A 6,579-nucleotide genomic window follows, 5' to 3' on the forward strand; every position below is an offset into this window, starting at 1 on the left:
TAATAATAATAATAATAATAATAATTTATACTCTACCCATCTGGCTGGGTTTCTCCAGCCACTCTGGGCGGCTCCCAACAGAATACTAAAAACATGATAAAAGATCAAACATTAAAAACTTCCCTAAACAGGGCTGCTTTCAGATGTCTTCTAAAAGTGAGATAGCTGTTTATTTCCTTGACATCTGATGGGAGGGCATTCCACAGGGTGGGTGCCACCACCAAGAAGCTCCTCTGCCTGGTTCCCTGTAACCTCACTTTTCACAGTGAGGGAACCGCCAGAAGGCCCTCGGAGCTGGACCTCAGTGTCTAGGCTGAATGATGGGGGTGGAGACGCTCCTTCCGGTAGACTGGGCCGAGGCCATTTAGAGCTTTCTTAGGTCAGCACCAACACTTTGAGTTGTGCTCGGAAACGTACTGGGAGCCAATGTAGATATTTCAGGACTGGTGCTATATGGATCTATTTTCCATGTGTGTGTTCCACATGTACAGGGTCCACACTGCAAGGTCCTACGGCTTTCCAAACAGCTTCTCCTGGAGGTTGGAGAACCCTCTAGAGTAGCATCCATTCTCATATGGTGGTGTTGTGGCTGGAAAGAAGAATTGGCAAATGTGGAGCTCAACCTACAATAATTATAATAATTATCCCAGGAGACAGTAAACTATAGTTCTGTGCATCTGGCATGAAACAATAGTCCTGAGCCTCTGCAGGAGAAGCCATGACTTGAGCATAATTGATAGTGACAAAACTCTTCTGTTCCAGCAAACCTTCTCAATTTCTGGTTCTAACCTTCCATTCCTTCTTAAGGGTATGTTTGTTTGATAACTGGCTGGTTGATAAGAGCCCATTAACAGCTAAATCCAGATTTGGAGAGGGTTTGGTTTCAGCTGTTATTTTAGGATTGATTCCTGCACTGGGACTGTTAACATTTTCTGAATCTCCCAATCCAGAGATTTGCAGTTGTCTCCCTTTACAAGCCATTCATAGACTTTGGGAAGTTGGGTCAAAAGTTGCCTTGGACACCAGAAAGAGTTCAGGTGTGGCAAGCCTTTTAGAAGATAAGTATTTTTCAGAATGTGGTAAATGGAGGTATTTTTACAAGATGCTTCTACCTTTTGACTATTTAGGGAAAGTGACAGCTTTTGGTGTCTTTTTCAGCTCATATTTAAGGAAAGTAAGTGAAGGAATGAATGAACATGCTTGTGGAAATGGAGGTATTTTTACAAGATGCTTCTACCTTTTGACTATTTAGGGAAAGTGACAGCTTTTGGTGTCTTTTTCAGCTCATATTTAAGGAAAGTAAGTGAAGGAATGAATGAACATGCTTGTGGAAATGGAGGTATTTTTACAAGATGCTTCTACCTTTTGACTATTTAGGGAAAGTGACAGCTTTTGGTGTCTTTTTCAGCTCATATTTAAGGAAAGTAAGTGAAGGAATGAATGAACATGCTTGTGGAAATTGTCCATCATTTGAACCCTGTTAGAAGCTATGGTTACTTAGCGCTACTTTGGAGAGAAGTCTGGATGCCTAGTTGTTCGTGGAAGAAAAGAAAAGATCACAGAAAGGTCAGTGAAAAAAATATTATTGGGGGAAACCTACTAATTAATGCTGCAGACACAACGGCAGAAAATTATTAGCATCTACACAACAAATACAAGCAGATCAACAAGGTAGCATTTTGCCTTAGGTGTTTGCAATAGCATTATCAACAGAATAATCAATACTTCTTATTTTGAAACATGCTTTTTGTTTAATTTGTCACTACATGCAGTTAGTCTGTAATGATGAAAGGGCAATAATCCAGTAATAACAACATGGCAGTGCTAACAAAAATCAATAGACTAAATTCACATTTCCTGCAGTAGGGTACCAAACTGCAAACCTGCAGGCGCTAATATGCTAATGTTACTCCCAGTATAGTAACTAGTAATCTGAAATTAATTGTCAAGACACCATGGTGTCTGCCTGAGGGCAGTGGGATCTACATCAATTCACTTCAGCATTCCTCTCTATGGGAGCTGTGGGAGTTTCCTGGCAGAGATCTTTCTGCAAAAGTGTGGGGTTCCGACAGATCAGTGACAGTTTCCGTGAATGCCCTTCCAACATCTTCATTTTTTCCCTCAGGTGCGCCATTTCTATTCACACTTGTCTTTCGGCGATGGATTAAAGGCAAGGTAAACCCTGTGCTGAGGCACATCGTGAAACTCTCCAGAGCTTTCAGACTCATTTGGCACATTTGTCTGCTGTTGTGATGTCACCAGCATATGCAGACTTTGATGGCTTGAATTGCTCGTCTTTTGTCTGAGGCAACCAAGATGGTCATTGGAGTTTTCCTCTGGACTGGGTTGCAATTTGAGTCAAAACTACTCCCTCCTATCTGCCCATTTATCTATAAGGTGGCCAGTGGCTGGAAGGCTACCAAGTCTGGGGCTAGAGGCAGGAAAGTCTTGTTTCTTCTGCATCATTTTGGCCTATAAGTGGTATATTAATTAATAAATTCATAATAAATTAATAAATCACTGGTGCCAGAGTCCCTGGAGAATTGTAGGAATGCCAGGTGTTATATGAATACCAAACTCCCTGGAGATGTGATGTTGCAGGAATTATGCCTAGATTGTGAGGGGCTAGGGGGGGTCTGAAGTGGATTTGTAGTTGGGCCAAGAATTAACTGATCTACAAATTTTGATTGATTGCCCCAAAATTCAGTTTGCAAACTCAACCTCCATCTGTCAATAAATCGCCATCTTTGCCCACTGCTTCAGGGAGCTTCTGGGGCTGCCTCACGACATGGGGCTCCTCCTCCAGCTTCTTCATGGCCTTCTCAAACTTGAATGTGACCTAGGAGGCCACTCAAAGAGGTCCTGGAAGAACTTCTCCTGCCAGGCCAAGATGGAATCCTGGAAGGAAACAAGGAACGATGTTATTTGAGCACAAGGGCTCATCACTAGCTTCCAACAGCTTGATGGGCTTCTGCCCTGATCCAGCAAGCTCTTCTTAGGTTCTCTGAACTGTATGTTTCACCAGGAGAGAACCATATAACCGTGTTTCAACTTTGGCTTCAAAATCAATTTTGGTAGCTACTATAGGCCAGAAGGGACACGGGTGGTGCTGTGGGTTAAACCACTGAGCCTAGGGCTTGCCGATCAGGAGGTCGGTGGTTCGAATCCCCACAATGGGGGGAGCTCCCGTTGCTTGGTCCCTGCTCCTGCCAACCTAGCAGTTCAAAAGCACATCAAAGTGCAAGTAGATAAATAGGTAGTAGATAAACAGTGTTTCCGTGCGCTGCTCTAGTTTTGCCAGAAGCGGCTTAGTCATGCTGGCCACATGACCCAGAAGCTGTACGCCGCCTCCCTCGGCCAATAAAGCGAGATGAGTGCCACAACCCCATAGTCGGCCATGACTGGACCAAATGGTCAGGGGTCCCTTTACCTTTACCTTCCACATGAAAATGAAGCCATGTTGTCTGAAGAACTACATCTACTAATTTTCCATATCATTTGCACCTTAAGAAAAAACCCAATATTTTAGTTACTTCCCTGTCTTTACAAGATATATGCCTACCCACTTAGGTGACCACTTCCTATATTGCGGAAATCAGTCTCTTAAGCTTAAGCCAAGAAATAGTATTCTTTATGAAATTGAATATCAATATATTTATCAAGGCTTTGAGATTAGACCACTGAAGAAGCCTGGAAAACTACCTTGGGAGTGTGCTACCTGTAAGCCCCAGTTAAAGGGCCCCATCGGGGGCGAACAGCGGCCTTACTTGGACTGCCAGGGCGAAACAGCTGCAAAACGCCGGCACCCTGTCTACAACTTCATTAACATCCATCTACAACTTCACTAGCATCTCTCAGTATTGTGAACAACACCGAACTTACCCTTTGTTGGTATCTTCATGAACTTACCTACAAAGATAAAGAAAACAAAAGACTGAGTTAAGCATTTGAAAAATCCATTGAAACCAGACATTATAAGTTCATCTTAGGTTGGGTAGTTCGTAAGTCTCTGTGGCTTTGCACAAGGTTTCGTACCGTATTTTTCGCTCTATAGGACGCACTTTTCCCCCTTCAAAAATTAAGGGGAAATGTGTGTGCATCCTATGGAGCGAATGCAGGCTCCTTGGCTTCAGGGATAGCAGTGCGAAGCCTCCAAAGCGCAGCGGGAGCGCTCCCTCCACGCTCCTGAGGCTACGCGTTGCTTTCACTGAAGCCTGGAGAGCGAGAGGGGTCGGTGCGCACCGACCCCTCTCACTCTCCAGCCTTCAGGGATAGCCGCCTGAAGCCTTTGGAGCGCAGCGGGACCTTGCGCTGCGCTTCAAAGGCTTCAGGTTCCTTTTGCTAAAGCCGGGAGAGCAAGACTCTCCCGCTTCAGCAGAGAGGGAGAGCTGCGCAGCGCTCCTTCAGCGAAGCGGGAGGAGAAATGGAAGGGGCTCCGTTTCTCCCGCCGCTTCGCTGAGGGGGCGCTGAGCAGAGAGGGGGAGAATTTTTTTCCTTGTTCTCCCCCTCTAAAACAAGGTGCGTCCTATGGTTGGGTGCGTCCTATAGAGCGAAAAATACGGTATATTTCTTTCAGAAGATTGATAAAGAATGTGTAATTATTTTGGTAATTATTGTGTGTATATTAGTCGCCAACGTGTTGCATGAGTCGTATTACTTCTGTCAGCAGCACAGCTTGCATTTTTCTAACTTTTTGTGCTATAGCTACCATGGCTGGGGCTGGTCAGAATTTTAGTCCAAAATATCTGCATGGTATCATCTTGGTGAAAACTGTCCAAAGTCATGCTACCTCAGATTTTTTTTTAGTCTTCAGATTGCCACAGAACCCACCCTTGTTTTTGCTAAATATTTGCATCCTTATTTGAATTCAGCATCTCCCGTGGGATAAAGATGCAAAAGGGGAGGCAAAATTATGAGAATTATTAGTATTCTGCATGGCCTCTGGAAAGGTCAGCTCTAAAACACTTGTCAGGGAAAGATCAATTTTTCATTATATTTCCCCAATGATTTGAAGACTCTTCTTCCTAGTCTATGAACCAATCATCTTTTTATTAGGTACCAGAAGATGGAGCTCTATTAATAAGCCTTCTTTGCTGAATGGCATTCAGGAAAAAAATGCAGACAAATTACAGCCGAAGACTTGGAAATGCTAAAGAATTGCTTTGTTTTCCCCTGGAGCTGAAAATATTGAAAGCCGGTCACAGTTACTTAGGCTTACTCTAAATTCAAGAAAACAGTTTGAACATGCTCAGTGTGAGAGGCTATATATCATTTTTAATTTTATCCTATTGATTCTTTCTTTTTCCTGCCATGGAATTCTATAGCACTGCTCATTTTTTGCCTACATTTCAGGTGGAGGACACGGTTAGATCAAGAAATCTATTCTGAATTTTAAAGGAAGTTTTAGAACTCAGGATCTACAGTATGCTGCTACAGCCAGCTCAGATCCTATACATGTTTCCAGATGCTAGTTCTCAAATCCAGGAGGAACTCATGTAGAAATCATAAACAAAAATAGAAGGACTACCGGCAGAAGATTTTTTCCACCACCGTGTTGTAGGAATGAGGGCTCATGGGAACTTGGGGGTGGGATTCCTTAGGGTGGGCAGACTTTGCAAGCCTGATGATGTCACTGGGAGCACAATGAGCTCCAAACTGGGTTCAGAAGTCAGTGAAATCTTTACTATCTCCATGCTATACTAACATGTATGGTAAAAGGTAAAGGACTCCTGGACAGTTAAGTCCAGTCCAAGGTGACTATGAGGTTGCAGCGCTCATCTCACTTTCAGGCCGAGGGAGCCGGCGTTTGTCCACACAGACAGCTTTTCCGGGTCATGTGGCCAGCCTGACTAAACTGCTTCTGCCGCAACGGAACACCATGATGGAAACCAGAGTGCATGGAAACTGTTATGTACTGAAGTTCTCACCCTGGGCCAGCAGGGGGATACTGTAGATAGTTCAGGTCCACATATGCAAATAAGTGATCGAAAGTGACGTTCAGTGATTGGGTAGTTACAGAAAATGGTTACTGTTGCGTTCTAGTGGAGCTCTATATAAGCAGGCTGGATGAACCCTTCAGTTCAATTCTGTTCTGGCCTGTGAATAAACAAGAGCTGTTTGAAGAATCACTGTGTCATCTGATATGTTCACCCACAACTTAACAGAAACACTGTTTACCTTCCCACCACAGCGGTACCTATTTATCTGCTTGCACTGGTGTGCTTTCGAACTGCTAGGTTGGCAGGAGCTGGGACAGAGCAACAGGAGCTCACCCTGTTGCAGGGATTTGAACTGCGACCTTCCAATCTGGAAGCCCAAGAGGCTCAGTGGTTTAGACCACAGCGCCACCCGCGTCCCCTATAACATGTATACTAAAATGCAAGCAGAAATTGGTTGGCCATTTGCCATGTACAATCCAGTTGAGATTTCTGCATTGCAGGGTTTTGGATGAGATAAACCTTGGGCTCCTTTCCAATTCTACAGTTCTATGATTCTATGTTATAGGGCTGAGTCAAAAGTTCAGTCTTCCAGCTTAAATTCTGTCAGGGCCAAAAAGTGGTCTGAAAACCAGGAGGAATT

The 6,579-nt window shown here is 44.0% G+C and overlaps 1 long non-coding RNA gene across 1 annotated transcript; it reads right to left on the reverse strand.

Moving 5' to 3' along the window:
* Positions 1-1,725: 1,725 nt before the first annotated feature.
* On the reverse strand, positions 1,726-4,182 carry LOC308486763. Its single transcript, XR_013991281.1, has 2 exons — positions 3,883-4,182; positions 1,726-2,898 (listed from the first exon to the last, which is right to left on the reverse strand). It is a non-coding gene; the product is annotated as an uncharacterized lncRNA (long non-coding RNA).
* Positions 4,183-6,579: the final 2,397 nt, after the last annotated feature.

Source organism: Podarcis pityusensis (assembly GCF_964106645.2).
Source record: "Podarcis pityusensis genome assembly, chromosome: 10".
NCBI lineage: Eukaryota > Metazoa > Chordata > Lepidosauria > Squamata > Lacertidae > Podarcis > Podarcis pityusensis.